The sequence below is a fragment of the Melanerpes formicivorus genome, unplaced genomic scaffold (assembly GCF_026170545.1).
Source record: "Melanerpes formicivorus ecotype bairdi unplaced genomic scaffold, bMelFor1.0.p_v2 SCAF_56, whole genome shotgun sequence".
NCBI lineage: Eukaryota > Metazoa > Chordata > Aves > Piciformes > Picidae > Melanerpes > Melanerpes formicivorus.
The window spans coordinates 3,424,573-3,448,642 of NW_027142408.1; positions in this window are offsets into that span (position 1 = coordinate 3,424,573).

The following is a 24,070-nucleotide window of genomic DNA, read 5'->3' on the forward strand; positions in this document are numbered from 1 at the left end:
AGCTCAGCGCTATGCTAACGATGTCCACAGAAGTCTTGGCATCACCTTCAAAGACACGTAGGGCTATATTTTAAAGGCTATTTAGGCACCTAACCCTGTTTTTATCTGTAGTTTTAGGTGCCTAAACATGGATTTATCTGCTGTATTAGCTGATTAAAAAAACGTGTTTGGGTGCAGTTTTAAAACCCTGTCCCATAAATTCTCAGGTAACTGAAGAAATGTTCAACCAGAAACAGGAATGCTTCCAGAAGGGAATAGATCACTGCATGACTGGGGGAATTTTGATGGCTGCTTCTTCAGAGTGAATTCAGGTCTAGCCTGTAAATCTAGTGGTAATTCATGTGGACATTAGCATACATGTACTGGAGACGGTGAACCATCCATCTAGCCCACTGTCCCAGCTCCACTAGCTGCCAGTAGTAGATTCAAAACATCTCCCAGCCTCACTCCAACAAAGCCAGGGCAAGGATGAGGACAGGACTTCTGGTGTATCCTGCACTCTCACTATGGATTAGGAATTTCCTGAGACAGAAGCTGTCTATTTAACAGCTCCTGAACACGCTGTCAGCACTTAGTGGTCACTGACCTGAGGTTTTAAAAAAAACAAACCAGCACAACATCTCCAGACTCTCCTTCTGAAACCTATCTGGAGCTCTCTGGTGCTCTATTACTGCTATTTAATTTACCATCAGGATTATTTTCCCAATATATCTTATTTTGAATTCATTGAAATTCAGTTGCATCAGCACAAACATGTGTAAGTACCTTCTTGTAACCTTCATCCACTGTCAGTTTATCCTTCCTTTTTGTTTCCCTTCTGCATCTGCAGTGATTAACCTATCTCACTGTTCCTACCAGCTTTTCCATGCAGAAACAAAGCTTAACTGATCCATAGTGCCAACAGCCTTTTTCAGAAACCAGTCATGTTTTCCCCCTCCTGTGCTGCTGTGACTGAACCAGAGCTAAGCAGTGAGTGGCAGATCACAGTTCAGGACGGCAGTGAGATCTACTAGAACTGTTGGATGAATACTATCTAGTCCTAGAGATTTATTACAGTTCATTTTAGACCCAGCCTCTGAAATCTCTTCAATTTACACTTTTGGTTGAGACAGTTCATCAAACTTGTTCTCTTCAAAGAAAGACTCCAGTGTTGAACTTCTTCTGTGCCCCTTGAGAGTGAACATTAATAGAAGGAATTCTCTTGATATTTTTTTGTTCACTGTAAAGTTTTATTTTCATCAAGCTCCCCTTTTGCACCTTCATCATCTATCAGCTCTACAGACTCTCTGGCAGACTTCTGGTTTCTTGATGTGTTGGAAATTGGCTCTCCTGTCAGCTTTTATGCCGTTAGCAAGTTGTTCCTCAAATTCTTTTTTGGCCTGCCAATGGTTTTGTATTTATGGTTTGCATTTTACTTGCTGGTGTTTAGACTAGAAAGAATTTGCAGACAAGCTAAATGTCAAGATTATCCATGGAAGTAGAAGAACTGGATCAGATTAGGAGTCCACTTTTCTTATCTTGACAGTGGCTAACCCCAGATATTTCAGAAAGTAAGAGGGGGGAAAGGAAATACTGTATGTTTTCAGAGGGCCTACTCCAAGACATTACAGTGGCTGGAGGTTTTCTTGAAGCATAACATTTTATATCACTAATATTTTTTAAATCCAATCCTCATATGAACCTCTTCCCTGAAGCATAAAATTTTATATCACTAATATTTTTCAAATCCAATCCTGGTGTGAACTTGACTCCTTGCTTTTACAATATATAGCAGCAATGAGTGCCACAAAGTGTTTACATTCGCTTGAAAGCTTTTTCATTAAGTTGAAACTCACCAAATTTCAATATCACTGATTTCTTTCTTTCTTTCTTTCTTTCTTTCTTTCTTTCTTTCTTTCTTTCTTTCTTTCTTTCTTTCTTTCTTTCTTTCGTACTGTGGGGAAAAGGAAAAAAAAGAGGTCAATAGGCGAATAGATCAGTCAGCTCCTACTCTGCATCTCATTCTGTTCTGGATTGTTTTGAGGGCAAGAGCTTTTATTTTGGAAGAAAGCAAATATATTTGGATGTAGTCAGTACAGATTTTATTTAGCTGGGAGGGACTTCGACCATTTTGTAGGCAGAAGGCTCATGAAATGGAAAGTTCCTGGTTCCAGTGAAAGGAAGAAGAGGAAGAAAGTAATTACATCAAACTTGGAAAAGGAAAATGTCTGTAAACAATGGCTAGGTAGCTTGCATGGGAAAGGATTCTGAGAGGAAAAATGAAGCTCAGGAGAGCTGGCCCCACATAAGAGAGACAAGATTGAAGGCATAGCACTAAATGTCATGAAGCCTAAGCACTGCAGAGGGGAAGGGAAGGGAAGGGAAGGGAAGGGAAGGGAAGGGAAGGGAAGGGAAGGGAAGGGAAGGGAAGGGAAGGGAAGGGAAGGGAAGGGAAGGGAAGGGAAGGGAAGGGAAGGGAAGGGAAGGGAAGGGAAGGGAAGGGAAGGGAAGGGAAGGGAAGGGAAGGGAAGGGAAGGGAAGGGAAGGGAAGGGAAGGGAAGGGAAGGGAAGGGAAGGGAAGGGAAGGGAAGGGAAGGGAAGGGAAGGGAAGGGAAGGGAAGGGAAGGGAGGAAAAGGATCTATGTGAGAGTAGGGGTACCAAAGTCCAAATATTACTTATGAGTATTAAACCTCCAAATATGAGTATAGAAAGTCCAAATAATACAAATGAGATGTATTTTCCTAGACTTTTCAATAAGCTAGTCAAAACAACCCAGGAAGTGATTGTGTCTAGGACCTCATACAATATGGGGGGAATTCAAAAGGCCAAGGAAAGGAAAGCAGCACTTGATTATAAAAACCTATTTATAAAAAGGACACAGAACCCTGTAGACTTAATCTTGTTATCCTGAACCGAACTATCAGCCAATAATCCATAAGCACATAGAAGATAAACGTGGCTTTGTCCAGACAAAAATCTGAACTCTGTCTTTTGTCATAGTGATTGGAATAATCTGGAAGAGACACTTATGATTTAGCTTGGCATTTGTAAAGATTTTTATGCTGTAATATATGACATTCCCAAGAAATTCAAGGGAATATGAGCTGGACTAAACTATTGTATCATAGATGAACACTTGAGACTATATCAATAGCATTGTATCAAACTGGGAGTCAAACTGAAGCATATACAAGATTTTTCATTATTTGGGCCAAGAAATGGAAGGCACAGTTACTAAACTGGTGAATGTGAAAACTGAGGAGGAGGATTAGACCCTTTGAAGAATAAAATAAATCAAAACATTAGAATCTGCAATTAATGCTATTAAACCCAAGGGGGGGAAGTAGAAAGGGATACACACAGAAAGCAGAAATCAAATACATAAATGCAAGCTGGACAGTAACCACAAAGAATGCCACCCTGCAGAAAATATCTTCAGCACCACAGACTGAATGTGAGGCAGAAATAGGCTGTTGTTTCAAAAAGAGAAAATCTTAATCCAGTGTCTGGGAAAAGAATTGTTGGATGGGAGATCTGGGAGGCCGTTATTGTGACCTATCTAGCCGTGGTAGAATACTGTATTCAGTTTTGGGCACCATCCCTTAAGAAAAACTGTGCTTGGAGGGATTCCAGTAGAGAGTGACAGGAGTGATTAGAGGTTTAGAAAGCAGGGTGTATGAAGAAAGGTTGAAAGAATTTGGTTTGTTTAGTCTAGGAGAAAACTGACTGAGGGACAGACGTGGCAGCGGCCTTTCGATGTGTGCAAGATTGTTACAGGGAAGGCTAAAGGGACTCTTTCTTCATGTTCACTGTAGGGAAATTCAGAAATAATTGGAAATGTTTTCTGATTTGGGTTATAGATCAGACATGGATTTGTCAAGGAGATTCTTAAGCAGTGGAACACACAAATGAAGACAATTATGCAACCTCCGTTGATGCATTTTCCTATCGAGTAACCCAAAGCCATACGTACTGTTTAGGCATGTCAGATCCTCTCTCAGGGCAGGGGGAGGATTAGATGGTCTCCTCACAGCCCTGCTTTTTCATCATCTACACTTTCTTGTTCTGAATATATTGTGCCTGTTACCTAGAAGCATGAATGAAATGTGAGCAACCTAGCAAACCCCACCTGTCTCTTAGACTCACTGATTTGATGACTCGACTCTCATTTTTTGCCTATTCTGTAACAGACACAATTTTTTTTCAGAATCATTTTAGAATAGTTCTCTTGTGACTCTAAAAATAGTAACCAGCTGTCAGTAAACCTCTTGTCTACCTACCGCCTTTGCTTTAAGAGAGGATAACCAGCTGAACACAGTGTTCCCACTGAGGATGTACTGCTTGTTTACACAGTGACCTGATACAACTTACCAGGTTAACTGTCTGCCTATTCTTTATTCAACCTATAGATCATTTCCTTCTTTGACCATTGGTGACACTGAGCTGAGGTTTCATAGGATGTCCATTCCTGTAAACCTGCATAGTGCTCTGAACTCCTTATCTTTGCATGTGCTGGTTATTCTGAACGTTGTGCCACTTGAATATTTGCTCATCTTGTAATTCATCCTTTCTACCCATCATTCATATACACTGCGAAAGAGTCCTGGTCTACAGTCTTTATCTTCTCTTTTGCTGGGTAGATTTGCTGTTAGATGACAAGAGCCAAGATGAAACGTGCTGTTGGCTGAAAATGATGCAGGCCTGCAAATAGCCTCTTGACCTCCCCAGCCCATCCAGATTCGACTTTTCCATTTATGACTGCATGAGGTCAAGAAAGGAGAGGACATGAGTAGACTGACAATGTATGTAGTAACACCAGAAGTCGTCCTTCAGTGCTGTCATGACCAGCCTTGTCTGAATTCCATTACCATTTTGGGCACTGACAGTAACCTCACAAGCAAAAAGAAAGAGACAGTTCTGCTCCTGGTCTTGCTCATGCCCTGAAAGTCAGTAATGAAAGTGACCAAACTGAAGCTATGATTCCACCATGGTATAGATGGTTTCTAGGCAACTTCTTATAGAGCAGTAAAGCTTTGTCTGTGCATTCACTTGAAAGGACTCAGCCACTCCAGATAGTTACAGACAGAGATGTCCGGAAAATAAACCCCACGAAAGCCTACAACCTAAGACCGCAGAATTAGTACTGGTTGGGATGTGTGGGTCTGGTTCACCTGGATTGTTGCAGTCATCCAGCCATCCCTGTAGGGATTATTGCACTGTTTTCTGTTTGAAACTAAAACCCCAGGATTTTCTCTGCATAATTATCACTGGCTGCAGAATCATCTCCTTGATGTTGAATCAAAAAACGGAAAAAAATAACACCAGCTACCATATGTTCATCACTGTGATCTTTGAAAGCATGCACCAGGTACGAGCTGATAAAAACACTTTTTACTTCAGGGAGCCTGAAATTTTATCTGTAACTGAGATGTAACCAAACTGTTTTGTTCAGTTGGATTGTCCATTGTGAAATGCAAAGATAATGCAAGATCCACAACAGTCAGCTGTTTGAGTGCTGATCAAGAAGGATATTTCTGCCGCTGTTCCACAACCCCAGACCACTACCATTCTTTATTTGTCCCCTTGCTTGTTCCTTAAAGCTCTCAACATCCCATCTTTCATCTTTATCTCTGTCCAAGGTAACTTCCACAATGCAGTTCTATGCACACCTCCCCAAATCCATAGCACAACAAAGATGTCTGGTTACAGCTAGATAAATGAGATGTCCCAAGAGCAAATGGGGGAAAACCAGCAGGAAATGTGACATTTCCTTTGCTTTTTCTACAGCTTCTGGCTGTTTCTCTTAACTGACCTGAGTGTGACCATCATAACTGCTGAGCAATAGCTCAGCCCGAACCAAGGGGGATCACTGAAACCAGAGAGAGTGATTCTGCCATGGTTAGAGGTGCCACTGCTTGGCTCAGGCCATGCTGCCTAAGTCAGAGGAATGAGTTGCACACACAAGAATCCATCATTGTGTTAGCAGTTGTTCCATGATCAGAACTGCAGGCCCCATCTTGGGTTGGGATTTACCTGTGGTGGATGTCACCATACTAAGGATAAGCCTTCAATGTAAACTGCAATATAGTGCAAAGATAATCAAGCTGTTTACAGCTATCTCAGTGACCTATCTAATCCACTGCTGTCTACCATGTGACATACCCTTAGAACAGTTCTTATTCCAGGAAACAATGAGTATGATTAGCATGGCCACACGGGGCCTCTGTTGTTGAATAAGGATCCTTACTCTCAAGCTCCAATCTCTTTGCAGAGCCTGGTTCTGAATGCACCCAGTACAAGTCTGGCAACCCATATTCAGGCTACATCCTGGTGCCTGGGCACAGGCAGGGCACCTTCCGTGCCCAGTGACAAGTCCCCGAGCCTGACTGAGCTGCAGAGAGAATTTCTTATCTCACTCCCAGGGCTCTGGGCACCACAACAGTGATTTTCAGCCCTGGATTAAAGGGACCTTGCTGTCAGCTAGTTGAAGCAAAATCAGTCATGACATAAGCCATGCTACTGTAAAAGCAAGTAAAGTATTTATGTACAAGATTTGAATGTAAAAACTGTTCATAAAGCAGGTGTAGAGTAAAGGGAACTATGCTTGTTTTCCAGTCTTTTTTCATAGTCTGTTGACAAGTTGACAAGGAGTTTATAGGTTTATTTCACCACATGGCAGCAAACTAGAACTCATAAGTACTTTTTGTCCTTAATTTTGTAGTCACAGATCTAATTCTTCGTTTGCAGGAAGACACTTGCTTTAAAACCTAATTCCTGCACCTTTGGCTCATTCATTGGGAAAATTCCCTTCCTTTATGAACAATTATGTGAAAAGCAAAGCAGAATGTTCTTGGCAGAAGAGGTTTCCTCTGCCATATTTGTCCTTCAAGCCATTGCCCCTTGCTCTGTCACTGCAGGCCTTTGCAAACAGTCTCTCTCCATCCTTCCTATAGGCCCCCTTCAGGTACCTGAGGGCTGCTATTAGGTCTCCCCAGAGCCTCCTCTTCTCCAGGCTGAAACAGGAAATTTTTGGAGTGAGTTATTGACCTGATTTTCTGGAAAATTCATGAACTTCATCCTAATTCCTTGGGAAAACATGAACTCCCTCCAAGTTCTTCTTAATTTCCATACCTACCATTCTGTATGGCTTCCTTCAGTACTATACTATGGAATAACAGGATAGTAATGGTGTTTGACATGTGCCTTGGTCCAGCCTAGTTTGAGACTATTAACCCTATCCTGAAGCATCTGTTGTCTTAAGAAGCTCTTGGGAAGTACTTTGGCATGCTGCACATTAGGGAGGATTTCCACATCTGGATATTTTCACCACTGGGCTGTGATTCCATTGTAAGCCATTCCTTTTTCTTGGGACTCCACAAGGAACAGGCCAAGGATCTCCCCTCATTTTCTTTGTTCTTGTTTTAAGCTATATACTAACACTGTGCCCTATAGTCAGTAGATTTTCTAATATACAAATAGATGATAAGTCAAGACAAAGATTTTTTCACTGGAATTCCACTTGTTTCTGACTTGTGCTGCTTGACTGAGAAATGCCTCATCTCTCTCACTCTCCTTGCTGTGCTGTTGTCACACTGCAGAAATCGCAGGGAGCCTGCTGCCAACACAGATTGTGGTGGTTTCTTCCCTCGTTAAAGTATAAAACTGTTGCATTGATCTGTGCAAAAAAGTTAGAGCTACTTTCAGGCTCCAAAGAAACAACACATTCCTCCAGCCTCCTTTGAACATCATTTTGCCAGAAGGTAGTAATGGTTGACTTGGGCAAACTGTTGGCCTCCAGGCCAGGGCAGAAATACAACTCATCAGGCTTTACAATACTCAAAGCATTGCACCGAACAGATCTCCCACCATATCTGTGGGTTAAACAATGAGGCAGGTAGTGGATTGCCCTGAGGCAAATGTCAATGAGAGAAGCAATCCCTGCAAGATTTGTCTGCAGTTAAGCCATTTTGTTTCAGACACAAACCTAGAGCTGTTTCAGTTTGTGTCGCTGAAGCCTTTGGAAACATCACCATTCTAATAAAGCCTTCTGTTTCCACTTTTGGTGGGGGCTATTACATCTCTTGTGTGGCATGCTCATCTCTGAAATATCTCTAAGAGCAAGCTATCATGTAAGGCAAAGAAGATCATGGTTAGTACATGGGAATGCAGCGCAAAAATCCGTGTCCAGCAGCACAGCTCTCCTGCTGCCCAGAGGGTCTGCAGTGTGGACGATTCCTTGCCAAGACCAGTGCTTACTGGGACACTCCAGCTGGCAGCTGGCCTTGCTGGTGTGCAGTGAGTGAAAAGAACAGACTGAGGCACGTGTTTGCCACTTTGAGAGCCTGCCTTATATGACTGGCAGATGCCTTCAGTTTCAAGATGTTTCAATAAATATTGGCTAGTGGCTGATTGATTAGCAGTCTGGTAGCACATTCTAATGATCTCTCTACCCTCCAGGATTTTTGAGAAGGTCCCTAAATGTAGCTTTACCTTTTTTCTAGCATGGCTTACAAACGAACTTTCAGTGGGTTAAGTAACAGAGCCCAATATTTCCACCTTCTGGTGGAAGTCCCATGCCAAATTTCATCCACTTCAACACTAAGAAATTTTGATTGCATACTCTGTGCCTTTGCAGGAGATGGAAAAAAATTATTTACCTCCTCTCTAGTTTCTACAGGGTGATTGATAGCCTGATTAAACCAGGCTGACTCCATTTGGTTACAGATCTGAGGTTTTGTTACTGTGAAAAAAAATCCTGTTACAGTGCTTTGCAGTTAAAAAAAACTCACGTGGATTCAGACAGAAATATCTGCCTCCATGGAGACAGAGCAATGCTCAGAGAGGACAAACCTTAGTTTTCACTTTGAATATTGCTTGCTACTTTCAGAACTTCAGGAGAATAAGGCCCTCACCACAGGGAGAACTACATCTATATCCCTTGTGGTGAAGGCAAAGGAGTTTTGGGAACTTGGATCTACTTCTGGTAGATATGAAACAAATTTATGACTGGTTTTGATTAGGCCTCATGCTAGATGTGTGCTTATAAAAGGCCAGTTGGAATGTATACCTTCATGTTTGAATGATTATGTGATCACCTTTTGTTAGTGAGTTCAGAATTTGAAGAGGTTGGTCTGTATTTCAAGGGGGTTTATGTGAGTATTGGGTTAATCAAAAGAAATTTTTATACCTAAGTAAGTAAAAAATTCAGCTTTATTTGGGACTTGGAGATTAGCAGTCTTGGAGTGCAGGTGGCAGATCTCCGCCATTTAACTTCTGTCATAGAACCTCTTCATATTTTCAGCTTTTCAGTCCACAGTGTGCAACCACAGAATTGCAGAAAGCCTTTATATTTCCTAACCTGTTTCTACCTTAGCCTGGCAGGACCTCCACTTCTTCTTGCTCTGTATGCATCCATTGCAAAAGCATTTTCACAAACAGCATTGTTTTCACCTTGCTAGCAAGAATCTCACTAACTGTACTTGACTGAAGTTTGTACATAGAGCATGCATTTGCTATTGCCCAAGTGTGAGTTGTGTGTTTCACATCACTCAAGCAATTATGCCAAGCTGAGTGTAGTGTAAATAATGCAGCAACTGTTTTTTGTATGGTGCCAGTGCGTAAGGCCAGTGCCCTAACCGCCGAGTCCTGCTTTAACAAAGGTTATTGTTTTTAATAAGGCAATACTAATCCCACTGCATTGCTAGCAATGCCTTCTTTTTTTTTGCCTTTATTTTTGTTGAGTTGAGCTCTGCTATCCCACAAATTGGATGGAAATCTCATTAGTGGAGCTGTAATGAGCTGAAAATGAAACCCCTTCAAGCTTGCATGCTTACAGCCATTTACCTGTCTTACTCTTCATCACCAGCCTGAAATTGCCCATTAGGATTGCAGGGAAGAGCAAGTCTGACTGGAGCAGTGCTGCTGACAGAGCCACCAAATGGTCAGGAATCTTTCAAAACCAAGGGGAGCCACACAGTATTACATATGAGGAAACAACGTGTGTGTCTCAGCATGTGCTCGTCCATCCTGAGGTCAAACTGTAGTGGGGGGAAAAAAGAGAAAAGAGGAAACTGAGATAGAACACAAAGATGGACTCTGGAAGGGAAAGGGAACAAGGACAGTGATTTATTAGAAATCTTAAGTGTGAGCAGCATAGTCTTGTGCCTGAAATTACTAAGCTATCAATTAGGAGAACATCTAGCAATCTTTTGCTGTAAAGTGCCATGAATGCCTGCCTTAATGTCAGAGCAGGGAGAGTCCCAAAATCGCTATACAGATCCTTTGACTCAAAACTTTAAATGGGACTCCAATACAGAAGAAAAGAAGTGGAACCTCTGCTGAAACCATGGCCATTAAACTGTCAGATGGTTCTGTTGCCTAACAGAGAGAGAAAAATCTTCAAGTCAATTTTCGTGTATTGAATACTCAGAAAAAGTCCTGTTGAGGTGTCAGCAACCTGAACACTGCCAAGACTCTCAGAAGCCTGAGTGTTATAAAGCTCTGTCTGTCATGGGCACAGTGAAGTTGCACATAGTCTCTCCAGTATGTTCAGCAAGGTGCACTCTAAACCATGAAACTGCATGGCTTCATTTTCTTGCTTTTTTACTTTTCTTCCTTTTATACTTTTCTGTTATAAATGTTCTTCCTGTTTTGAAATCAGGAATTTAACCTTTGCTTTCTTAAACTAAAAATTGTTCAGCTGGCTAGCTCCCCACACCCCCTTATATACTGGGTGTGATGTCAGTGCGGTATCCAATGTCCCACTGGTTGGTTCAGTTCAGCTCTGTGGGCTGTGGCCCCTCCCAGCTTCTTGTGAAAATAACCTAGCCAAAGCCAAGCCAGTACTTTAACTGCACCAGTTAAACAGCATGTGGAGAGACACAGAACCATGACCAGCTGTATTGTTTTCTTCTAGATGAAATAATTTCTTCTCAAGTTGTATAAGAGACAGGGCCATCTAATAATGATGCTGGAGAAGAGAAATGAGAACAGTAGCCATAGTAGATCAAATACATTGTACTGTTGAGATCACTACTTGTGCTGACAAAATTCTCTGTGGCAACAGCATAGACTTAGTGCACAGACCTTGGAAGAGCTGTAGGATGGATATACTCAAGGACCTGGACACTGATACAGAACTGGAAAGAGCAGGATCAAGGACAGAGATCACATTTGATTTCTTATGCTGTGCTCCACACTAACATTGCTGCATCTCAGCTCTGCAAGCCAGATCCTCTCTGTGCAAATCCAAACTACCTGCTGGAGTCAATCCCCTCTTTCTGTCTATACAGGAAAGCACAGTCCCCCACGTGAAATGAAGATGATGATTGATTTTCATCAATAGCTCTTTGTTGGCTGTTTAATAGAAACGAATCAACATATGCCCAGTGGGCAAATGATTTTCAGCACTGTGACAGCAGCCTAGCACACCAGTTAATCCCAAAGACTGCTGGTAAGGGCAGTGACTTGCTCATGTTTTTGATTGCCCATTTATGCTCTTTTCAATACACCTTTCTTTTTTTGGTAGATAACAGGATTTTAGTTTTTGAACCTGAGCTATGCTAAGGAGTTCCAAGGTCAGAAATTTATTTGAGTCTCTTGAGCAGCTAACACTCAGAGTAGCTCACCCCATTTTGTCCTGTCTTACTTCACCCTCTTCTGCACATTGTCTACATCATGCAGTGATAACTAGACTTGGGCTGTGTGAAGTTGCATTCAGCTTCAGTGTCAGGGGAGCAGACTCTGCCGACAGAGAACAGTGCTTTCAACATGATATGTTGCTGGAAGGAAGGAGTCACCTTTGAACAACTTGCTGTAGAGATTGCAGTCATCATGAGTTTTGCATGGTGTTGTTCTCTTGTTCACCTTCTTGTTTCTTGGGATAACACAGTGGAATTTTTATTGTTGTTACTAATTTTTTGTATGGATTTGAATGGATTGGCATCAATGCTTGTCAATTGGCAGTGCTTCACTTCCAGCTAAAGTCCAGATCTTTGAGGTCAGGGTGTGGTCAAAATGTGAGACATGTCTGGGAAAGGAACAGCCAGGTTCCCAGGGACTCTGATGTCACTGATGGAAATGTTTAGATCATTATTCAGCTCATTGAGAGGCTGTCTAGGGGTTTTAGGCTGAGCCACAGAAGAAGCTGTAAAAATCAGTACTCCTCTAGTCACTCCCTTTCTTCTCCTTTCCAGTGCTCTCCCAAAGACCTATATTCAAAGTGGTTGTGCTGCAAACCTGAAACTGTGCTCCCCTTTCTGTCCTATGTTCAACTTATGGGGAGGTGATGTTGATGGCAAAGATTCTGATGATCACAGAATCTCTGGAATTTGTTTTTCTGCCTTCTACTGATCTGTCCAAATACAAGATCCCAAAGGTTCTTCCTTTTATCTTTCATCTGCCAGAAGATAAGGCATCTGATAGCATTGTTTGCAGTGTCTGGGAGAAGAATACTGGCCGCACAGATCACAGTGAAGGGCAATGCTGATGCTATCTGTGGTTTATACATCCTTCCAAATGTATTATGGCATTATGTTTTATAGCCTTTCACATGTCTTATCCCTCCTTCCTTTGTGTGTGAAGAGGCAGTGTGCAGTTGCAGCCAGGGCTGCAGTGAATGATTTTAGCTGGGCTACCTTGCCCAGAAGAGTTTTTATTGACATTTTAATGTCTTTTCACCCATTTACTGTATCAGATCCTCCTGCCTCTAAAACTGATTTTCTTCCTACAACTGGATTGCTTTCCTGACTTTTCCACCATCACTCCCTTACCCAGTAACTTTAAAGCATGTCTGAGAAATAATTCTCTAAACACAAGGTTTTCAGACTTCTTCTAGCTTTCCTTCTAAGTATATTAAATAATTCAGGCCCTGGTTTTGAATGCAATGCTCTTTATAGAGTAAGTGACTGTTTGGTTATTCTTCCAGCCCTCTCAGCTCTGTTAAGGAAGGCCCCACAACATACAGGTCATGGATTGGTTGTGAAATTCTTTGCCTTGAAAAGAGGCTGTTACTGATACTTTGATATTTTAGGAGTCAGTTTTCTCTGAGGGATGTTCAATGGCTTCCCCTGGTGGTAAATAATTCTTGCAACTTGTCTGGACTGCACAATTTTTGGAAAGACTTGATGACCTTCATGAGGTTAGGTTAACTTTACCTGACCTGGCAGCCATCTGAGGCTATTTCTGTGTGGGGTGCTTATCAGTAATGTCTTGCAAGATGCAGTGGTTTTTCTTTCACAGTCTTCTTTGATGGCTAAATTATGGCAAGTTGAAAATGATGAATATTGGGATGATAACAAGTCCCTGAGGAAAATTCCCTAGGGCTTATGGCCTAGGTATCAATTGCAATCTTAGAGGGCAAGAGCTGTCTTTGAGAGTTTTATTTAAATTTGCAAGGATTCTGTTATTGTAGTGCTGTACATTCTTAATGCTTGCTTTATTCATGGATAAGTGACAAAATCAAAGAACCCATAGCCCATGCATACTGTCCTGAAATTTTCTGTCTTGGGCAGTCTTCTTAACTAGCAGGTCAATCAGAAGCTGATCCCCAGCAATACTAGGATTTCTCTTGCATCCTTTCCATGTGAAATTTGCATTGGTAACCACCCTGGAGTAGATTTGTTCTAATGAGATCTATGTTAGCAGTTTGCATGTGGTTGAGAGACAACTGATTATGTAGGAACCGAGCTGCCCTATGCTTTTGTTTTCTGTAACTAACATCTTAATGATTAATCCTCAGAGAACTACCTGGACTTTTGTGCTAATCCTAGCTACAAAAATACAAAGTAGTGAAGCCAAAAACTATGGATAACAACTGCTCCTGCATTTTTTTTTCCCCAAACAGAATCTCTTGACCAGTCAGTGCACACAGACCTATTACCATCATCTTGCATACCTCAGCTAGGCAGGATTTCAGCAGAAATTAAGGTGAAGAAGCAGCAAAATGTCCCCAAAACTCTGTGTGCCGTAACTCTCGCCAAGACCACGTTTTAAGACTTTTACTTGTGACATGTGGCTTCAGATTCACCAAAGTGGCTCTGAACTTCCCATTAAACCTGGGCCCTGGGTCTTCATCTCTTTCTGTTAATTAGCCTTAGTCTCTGAAGAATTGCAATGTCTTCTGATGCCAGCACAGCTCTGAAAGGTCTAAGTTTGTCAGTTAGTATTGCTATCTCCTGTTTGCAGGGCTTTTTCAGCCCTCCAGCACACTCATCTCGGGGAAGGATAGCATCCTTCATCAGGATATTCTGCAATTCACGTCCCTCAGTGTCCTGCTATTTGGTTATTTTTAAAGGGTCTGAATTAAAAGAATGAATCACTCCACTTCCACAAGTGTATTAAAAATATTGCTCCTTTACAAGGAATATTATTAAATATTAAATCACAAGTGGTATGAGTGACTCCAGGAACACAACGTCAGATTCAGGACAGAGCTGCCAAGGTACATGAATCATTCACTCGAAGTTCAGAGCAAATTCACAAAGCAATTCTCAGAGGATTAATCATTTTAGTAGAAAGTATATGAAGTGCAGCAGCTGGCAGTTTGGTTTCTTCTCTTTGATTGGTTTCACATGGAGTTTTCTTTTTATGGTTTTGGGGAGGCAGGGGCAGTGAGGATGTTTCAATTTGCAGTGGATGTCTTGAAATAAAAATCTTTGTTCTGCTCAGTCCTGAAGTTTATTTTAATGTGGAGTCATTCACTCCCGTGTGAAGGGCTGATGTTTTCATGCTTTGGTTATTCCTGTTACACTTAATGTTTGCTGCACATCCTGTGAGGGCACCAGCCTTGGAGAACTGAACTTGCTCAATGCACAGAACAATTTACTGAAAGAGCCACCAGCGAAACCCTGGTGGTTTGGCTATGGTTCTGCAGGTCTAAATTGCAACTTACCCTCATTTTCAGTCAAACTCAATGAAAAAATCCCTTTTTGTCAAGGTCAGAATTTGACCATAGTATAGGAAAGGTATTTATTGTAGTTGACTGGAACACTAGTATCAGGTTCACTTTTACTTGGTTGTACGAAGTGAGGGAAGTTCAGGTTGTTGTATGGATAAAATCAGTCCCAAAGGCATTTCTGGCATTACCAGCAAAGACAAAGAGATTTTGGAAGTCAGTGTCACCAGTTTTTGAGCAATATAAAAAGAAAGGTTTATTAAAAGGTGCACTCATGAGGAAGAGTGGAAATGAGATAGAATGTGAGATGGACAGTAATCTGGGCTGATAATCCACCATGCACACAGCATCTTCTCTGCTCTTTGTCCTGCCCTGACAGTTCAGGAGGATGTTAAATGTTGCTAGACAGGAGTAGAGAGTGGAGCAGAAAGAGTCAGGCCAGACACCAGCTTGAACCTTCAGGAATGATCTGTTTATCCAACACAGTAAAATAATAAACCAAGGATATTTGCACTTTGGGATGAATATTTGCTGATAAATAGAAAACAAAGGCCCACATAACAGGGCATCAGTGAGAAAAAAAATTACAGACCGCAGTCTGCTAAAGTAAGATTCTGCATGGTGAGCACAGGATCAGGGGCTGTCAGAACCAAAAAAAGGTGCCTGGTAGTAAACAGCAAGACTGTCAAACGGTGTGCAAGCCAGAGCCCAGCACTGACACCTGCCATTGCACCACTTGTGCTACATGCCAGCCAGCAGTTTTGTTTCCCTCAGCTTGCTGCTTTCCCGAGAATCGATACGTTCTCTGGTGGCACAAGTGAGTGAGGATGAAGGAACTGCTTCCGCATACAGCAGCAGGAAGCTTTTCCCGTTGTATTTCACACAAGAGTTCTGTAAATCAGATATTCTGCTCCCTGAGCCTGATGATGACACACTGCAGCTGACCAGCTGAAGTTTCTTTAAAAAGTTACATTTTCTGGAGCATAATTTTTGCCCAAAGTATATGTCAATTTATTTTTACTTCTACAAAGCTAAACTGTACCTTTCCAAACCATATTATTTGGGCTTATGAAATGTACCAAAGTGCTGAAAAAACCAAAGTGCCAGGATGAAAGGAACTGCTCATTGAACAGTGCTGCCAATGAACAGTGAGTGCTTAGAGAGGCATTGAAGTATGCTGTTCCTAGACAGAACAGGTAAAATTTTCTGTGTGTTCTCACTGTTCATCTTCCTGCTCTAACACATTACATGTTATAATGTAATCTATGAGATAGAAACAATAGCAGGGCTCCTAATTAAATTAAAAGTAATTACCCGTTGTGCAGATAGGGCTTTCAATTGAGCAGCTGCAAGTTGATATTTTGTCATCCTCGGTTATCTATATGCACATGCGTGATCCTCTCTATCAGTTATTAATGACGGGTCCGCAGTCGCGCTGCAGCCTTGTGCAAAACAGAAGAGGGAAAGGATGAGTGGGGGAAAGAGTGCTCCAGGAAATGCACACAGCGAATGAGTGCACTCGCTGTGGGATGGCTTCAGCTGGGGTGAACTGTTCGTTGCTCACTTGGTTTTAGTTATGTCTCAGAATGGTCTGAAAGAAATATCAGATGGAGCCTGGGTTTACTGTTGCTCATATTGGGAGGAGCAACAGCAAATTTTAAAAAACAAAGAATCTGGCAGATCAAGCACAAGGACTTTGTTCTTCAGGTTGATTATTAATCTTCTATCCTGGCCTGTGGAAGTCAAATGTCAATTCTACACCAAATGGAAAGAAAACTCATTTGTTTAAAATGGAGAGGAGAGGAGAGGAGAGGAGAGGAGAGGAGAGGAGAGGAGAGGAGAGGAGAGGAGAGGAGAGGAGAGGAGAGGAGAGGAGAGGAGAGGAGAGGAGAGGAGAGGAGAGGAGAGGAGAGGAGAGGAGAGGAGAGGAGAGGAGAGGAGAGGAGAGGAGAGGAGAGGAGAGGAGAGGAGAGGAGAGGAGAGGAGAGGAGAGGAGAGGAGAGGAGAGGAGAGGAGAGGAGAGGAGAGGAGAGGAGAGGAGAGGAGAGGAGAGGAGAGGAGAGGAGAGGAGAGGAGAGGAGAGGAGAGGAGAGGAGAGGAGAGGAGAGGAGAGGAGAGGAGAGGAGAGGAGAGGAGAGGAGCTTTTAGCAATGCAATAGATGAGAAAGCTCCTGGCTTTTAAGTAGCCTGTTACGTGAGAACAAAAGGAACACCAAATATGTTGCACTAACGTGTTATTCCAACTGATTTAGTGCCTCTCTCAGCTGCATGGTTCTCCTCCAACAATGGCATACAACATCATTCTCCAGTCAAAAATGTTATGCAGCTGCTTAAGAGTGTATGCAGGGTGATGTCCACTTAAGTGACTGTTATCTTGCTGGCGTGCCTGCTACCAAACAGGAGCAATTATTCCCAATGCAGTCAAATTAAATTTTCATAACTACCAAGCTGCATTTTACCTTGGGGCACTACTTGATGCCCATTTCTTCATTCCTCAATCTTTAATCCTCTATATTAAATCTAAACAAATCAATGTTTACTAACATTAATATTTTAACATACAGTACTTGCTCTGCCTTCTGACATCTTGTGCCTTTATTAGTAGCATGGTGAAGGCTTTCTGCAGTGCAGAGCAAAAGGCCCCTCTTTTTTGTATTCCACTCTTGTTAACTGGCTTATTTCTTCATGTGCAAATGGGCACATATAGCTATCTATTTTTCTGCCACTTAAGTCATCCAAAATTCCTATGTAATAAGAGAAAATAAATCATAATTTCTCCACTGAACAAGATCATGCAAAAAGACAAAGGGGGCATTCAAAATACCCTGCTTCGATTCGAGTGGATAAAATGGGTTCAGTTCCTTTAAAGAGGCATTAGTCAATTCTTGGTTTACCAGCACAGCTCCAAACACCTTTATCAAAGCACCCTTCTGCCTAGAGGCTGAAGGCAAGGGCTTTGCAAACCTTATGAAGAGGAAAGAACCTCTGCTGCTTGTGAAGCTGCTTCCCGGGTACAGTGAACCCACAGCCGTCTTCACAGCCATCGACTCCTGATTACCACCCCACAGTTTCTTCATATTGCTCTTAGATGTCTACTAAATACCTAATTATAGTATTTGACATGCTACTCAATACCTGGAACTAGTGTTTGTCTGTATGTGATACAAAGCAAATTAATGGATAAGAACACAAATCAATTAAAAAAATAATTAAGATGCTATTCTATTTCCTTTCCTTTCCTCTCATCCTTCCCACACATGTTGTGATTTTTCTGCCTGTATCTGTACCGTTTGTCCCCTGGTATTATTTCTCTGTCCCCAGCGAAGTTTGAAACTCCCTTCAATTTAGTATCAGCAAATGTAATTACAGGCTAGTTACTTTCACTTCCAGCTCATTAATGAACATGGTAAATAAGTCTGGACCCAAAGCACCTTCCTAGAAATCCACCAGATAGTGCTTGGGATTTCTATAATATGGTGACTGTCCTCCCAGGAAGACTTTTCAGAGATTACCAACAGCACTTCTTTATTTAGTTGGTGGGAGTTCCTCAACAGTCATCCAGATTCCTCCAGGACTAAATATAATCTCTCCCTTCCTCTTGAGATTCTTGCCAGCACATAAACTAGCAAAGCAGGGCTTGAAAGCTGGGATCCTTAGCACACAGCTTCACTTAGTTTAAGGGTTTACTTCCTTTGCTGAAGATGAGGAGATGGGGATAGAAAGAAAATTACCTTTATTTGAGGCTTTCTAACACTAGCCCAGTTTTACCTATGGCTAGGACTAGAAACTGGGCAGTAGAATTTGGTAGGCTGTGTCCATCAGCAAAGGGAGGAAAACCCAAAAAAGACAGACAATGTGGAAGCTGATAATTACCAAACTAACATCACCAGTGGCATTTCTCTGCCTGTTCATTACTAGAAGAAGTTAAATCCTGATATCTAGTTCACTCGTTGGGGTTTCTGGCATACAGTGGGTGTTTGTATGCCTGCTGGGCTGCAATCCTGATGCTAGGAAAAAAGCAAATAAAGTGCAGTGCAATTTCTAGCTGGCTACTGGGCTCTTCTCTGCACTTAGCTTCAAAGATTTTTTTAAAATATATTTTTCTGCACCACAGCTCAGAGTTGCTAAATCCAGAAATTGAAACATTCTGGGAACCGAATCATTTGGGGGCAAATCAAAGCTCTTGGAATGTTGCCCTAGGATTTTGAAGATAGCAGTTAATAGTAAAAACTGTTCAATATTTTTAAAGAAATCCCAATTATAGAAGGCTGCACCATTCAAATCCTTGATTCGGGAGGAGAATGAACACTGCATGTCTAACAGGGAGGAAATGCATGCCTGTGCTGGGGGGGCAGGAATTAGTGATGAACAAAGGGAAACCCCTTGCATTTCACATCTTTTCTGCTTCTATATTTACATGGTGGTAGCAGTGAATCCCAAACCAAAGCTTATTTGGTTATTCAGATCAGTTTCTCTAATGGTGCTGACAACAGTTCCAGATCCCTCTTCAGCTTATGTAATTTATTTATTATGATAAAGTATTGATGCTCTTTTCTAAATGGAAAGATTAAATGTTAGGGGCAGGAAGAGTTTAAATGATTATGGTAAGGCTTCTTTCCCTCCTCTATTGAATTCCCTAACACTTGAATTGTGTAATGTTATTTTAAAGCACAGCTTAGTCGAAGCATAAGTTTGCAGAAGTTGTAATTACATCACTTTCATCACTTCCATTTCATCAATGTCACTTTCATCCGACATACATGTTTGCCTTGTGTGAAAGGGGTGTGGAGGATACCAAGCCTCAGCAGGTTAGTTTTCAGGTGAGTTCTCAACAGTCCCTAGCTGTCTGACCTGTTGCACAAATGCTAGTACAAGCACAGTGGAGTTAGCAGAAATGAACAGCTAAGGATGGAGGAAAGGACTTTAATGGCAAAGTATGAAGCTATGGTCAGAGATAAGCCAAAGACTTCTCCATATGCTCCCAATCCCAAAGTTACAGTAACCTCAGGATTTCCAGGATAGCAATTGTGTAGCCTGAAGGCCCAGTCTTTTTTAGGCAGATTACTCATGATCCACAGGGAACAGTCTATAGTCAAGCTCAATAACACCGTTGGGCAAAGCTGGCCAGAGAGCCTGGGGAATTGCAAAAGCATAAGGCTGCAAAGCACCCTGATAGTTCTGCTGACTAGAGCCCCTCTATCAGGGTCACTTATATTATAAGGATTTTATAGAAAATGCCTCAAAATATTTTTCACATGTGACAGTTTCCACTTAATTCACTCTAATATATGAAAATGGATAATACAGTCAGTCTAGGAGCACCTAGGTTTGGAGATCATGTGGTGCTGAACTGGACAGTGGGGGTGCAACAGAACTGGCACCCATGCAGCAAGGCTGCAGAAGTGATGGTGATGTAGACATATGGTGGAGATGTGCATATTAAATGATAGCAGCATGGTGCTTTGCATGTAGGATTTAAATCTGTGGTAAGTAGAGAAAGAGCATGTCTTCACACTAACTGAAAATGCGCATGAGAAAGCAAAAGAAAATATTTCCACCTGTCTGGCTTCTTAACACCAATATTTAAATGGTAAAGACAGGTGGGTTGGTTTTACTTTTTCCCCCCCTAATATCTTTATTAAATGCATTATTTTCCTCATCTGTGATTTGCTGGCTTCAAACACAGGCTCCTACTCAGCTAATATTAGGAACCTGACTGTGGTGTCTCAGTAAGAGGTAGAGGTGCCCTGGACACAGTGAAGTCAAAGAAGAAGGTGAAATGTTTCCTGAGAATGATTCAGGAGTTTGGTGACTGCATTTCTCCAGGGATACCACAAAGACCTTAGACTAATTCTAACTTCAGCAGCTTTAGTGAAACTCTACAAGAACTGGTATCCACTTTAATAATGAGGATCTGTGTCAGTCAGGTTTGATGTTCTGTAGACCTCAGAGAGTATCCAGGGACAATGGTCTGAACCTGACTCAGAGTTCTCATTCTGGAGTTGTGCCATTGCTTCCCTAGTGTCACCGTTCCACAGAGAGCTGCTTTTGGTTTGTTTTTATTGCACTCATCCTGGCAGGAGAAAGAGTTTGCAACGTATTTTGTCAGTGTTGTAGGTTGAGGACCATAGATATAATCCCTCCAGAGTACCAGAGAGGCCAGGGGGCTGAACAGTTCATCCCCAGGGGGTGGAACAACAAACTCTGTTATCCCATCCCACAGTCCTGCATCCCCCTCTCTGGGCTGGCTTCACAGCCGCTTCTGCCCCCCGCCTCCCTTCCCTCTGCTCCTGGCATGCCAGCTCTTACCTCTTGGGGGGCGGTTTGCAGCCTTCTGCGGCCGCCTTGGCACACTGATTTCTGGCTGTGCAGTTTGGCCTAGCGGGGGGGGGCAGGCACTGAGTGGGCTCCGTGTGGGGCAGGCACTGAGTGGGCTCTGGGGGGGGCAGGCACTGAGTGGGCTCCGTGTGGGGCAGCAGTTTCAGCCTACTCTGGACCGAAGGCCTTGGCCTGGTTTTGACCTAGCTGAGGCCTGGTCTTGGGCGAGTTTGGGCTGGTGAGACCTGCAAGGCCCAGCTGAAGAGCTGTGCCAGGGCTGGTTCTGGTTTGTGTGTGTAGTGCATACAGCTCACTGTGTGCCTGTGTGTCTTCTGTTTGCTCCACGTAACACCCAGCTCTGTGGGAGTGTTTCCATTCACTCCTCTGGGGTAAAACCCTTTCTGTCCTCTGCTTCCTGGCTCAAACCAGGACACTCCATGAAGCCATAGCCCACAGCACAACTTTTCTGCACATCCTGGTAACTGCCTGGAACCTCCTTGTGTCTGATTGTTCTTTTCCCTCAAAACATAAAAGCAAAGGAGCAATCCACCGATACACCTGAGATAGCATCAGATGAGTTAACTACAGAATCTGAGACAGAAAAATAGTACTTTGTCAGTGCTGTGCCTGTCTAAATGGCAGATCCAGCAGGCAATTAACCTGGGGAGGCACATGCCACAGCACAGCCAAAGCCGTGAGGGGATGGCAGCTGCCTTGTGTGGGGATCCCAGCTCAGCACTGCAGGGCACTGTTTAGACAAAGTCGTTGCTGCTGACAGCTGAAGGGGAGTTCCTTCAGGCTCAGGAAATAAGGTTAGTTGGTGTGCTCATGACTCTGGATTTGTGGTTTGCTTGCCAAGCAAAACAAGAGCTGCAGGGATGGAGTGTTTGCAGCAGCAGGGTAGGAAAATCACCTTTCCCAGAATTTCTGTCCTTTTCCCCAGCGTGTTGACACGGCTCACTTCCTCTTCAGAAAAGTAATGTCTTGGAAGTGTGACCCATTTATTGGCAAACAAGAAGTTATGGGGTGTGTGCTCACAGCTGGCACTGTTCAAACCTTCCTGACAAGATATTTTTGTTTCAGAAAACAAAAGGTTTTCTTGAAGACAGAACACACCACAGAGGACAGCTGGGTTTGGTAGACTTCCCACTGGGTGTAAATACTCCAGTTTGGTAAACTGTTGACTTCACAGCGTCACAGTGTGTTTCCATGTCCTCACCAGGGTTCATCCAGAATAAGTTTAAGACTTTACAGTGTATCCTGATATGCTGAAGTCCAGGTGGCTGTAATATTTAAGACAAACTTCAGTGGATTTTTTTTTCCCTGGAATTTACTTCCATACCAATCCATATCTCTTGCATCACACTGTATAACAGTGCTGTGCTTGGTTTTGTTTAATGTCACAACCAGCCCCATGTTTTCCAAATGTTTCAAGGGTGGTTGTGGCATTTATTATTAAAGCAATAAGACATGCATGTGAAGACAGCTTTTTAAAACTTGATTTACTGGCTTAACTCAAATCTCTTTGACAAGGATCATACTAAGGTGGTTTCAAACATTTTTCACAGTCCTAAGTATTACGTAGTAAACCTGAGATGCATCACAGTACTTGTGTTTCCCCCTCGGTATCACTTACGTTTGTTCTCACAATCTGTTGGCCTTTCTTCCAGTTTGCTGCTGTCTTCCACACTGAGAGATGGGCTAGTGCTGCAAGGCTATGACTGAAAGCATTAGAGATACTTCCCTTCTTGTGATGTGACTGCTGTAAGTTCTGCCTTTTACTTGTGTTTTTCCTCGATGAGTTTTGCTGACAAAATTATCATCTGCTGTCCAAGAATCATTGCCATAGCCCCTCCCTCCATTGTTTGCTTTGCTCCATGTTTTTAGAATCCCTAAACTAATGTTTTTTTAAAATCAGAAATGATTTCAAGAATGCTAATTGTGAATATTAGTTTAAGAAATTACGGATTTCAGGATTTTATAATATATAGACCTCAACCCGCCCAAAATTGGATCTGTTTATAGGCCTCAAGGCTTCTAGCTAAAAAGTAAAAAAATTCCCTAAGCAATCATTGCTGAAATTTAGATTCTGTGCCATAAACTTCAACTGGCCATTCAAGGCTGGTGTCTTCAACCTTAGGAGTGCTCCTTTCAGCATTCACATCTCCTGTTCAGAACACTGCATTCCTAAACGCTGCATGCTTAAAACTGCATTAGCTAATAAGTGCTCCAGAGGTGAACCATACTTCAATCTCAGTTCCAACAACACCATTAGGTGTTTATTCTATTTAGCATTTCAGCTTAAGCTGAGCTGTTTCTGGGTGTTATAACAGCATAATGATTCTAGTGCATAGTGTGCTTACAAAGAGACCTGCTCTGTATTTGCAAAAAAACCCCAAACCAAACAGAACAATATCCAAACAACAACAACAAAAACCCACAAAACCACAAAACAAAACAAAAAATGTGCACAAGAAGATTAAAATGTGCATGATTTTTTTCTTCTCATCACAAAACATCCTAATTACTCTTCCCTTGAGAGAAATAAATACATTTTCTAACCTCACTGACCAGATTGCTGATGAAACCTTCCCTGCAATCTAGCACTTTCTTTGTCACATTTGTGACATGTTCAGAAGCAGAGACCAAATGTTATTAGGAGAAAAGGAATTATTAATTTTTTTGCAAGTTAGAGTGTTAATATTTAATTGTGACCTTTGTAGAAAGACAAAGGTTAAAATGTAAAAGTTAATAAAACTTCTATTTGAAATAACAGCAGATGGCCATGGAGCGAATACAAGCTTAAAATCACTCTAGGGGCTCTATTATGTTCACAAACTGCCTCAGCTATCAATTACTATGTATGTTGCTGATGAGAG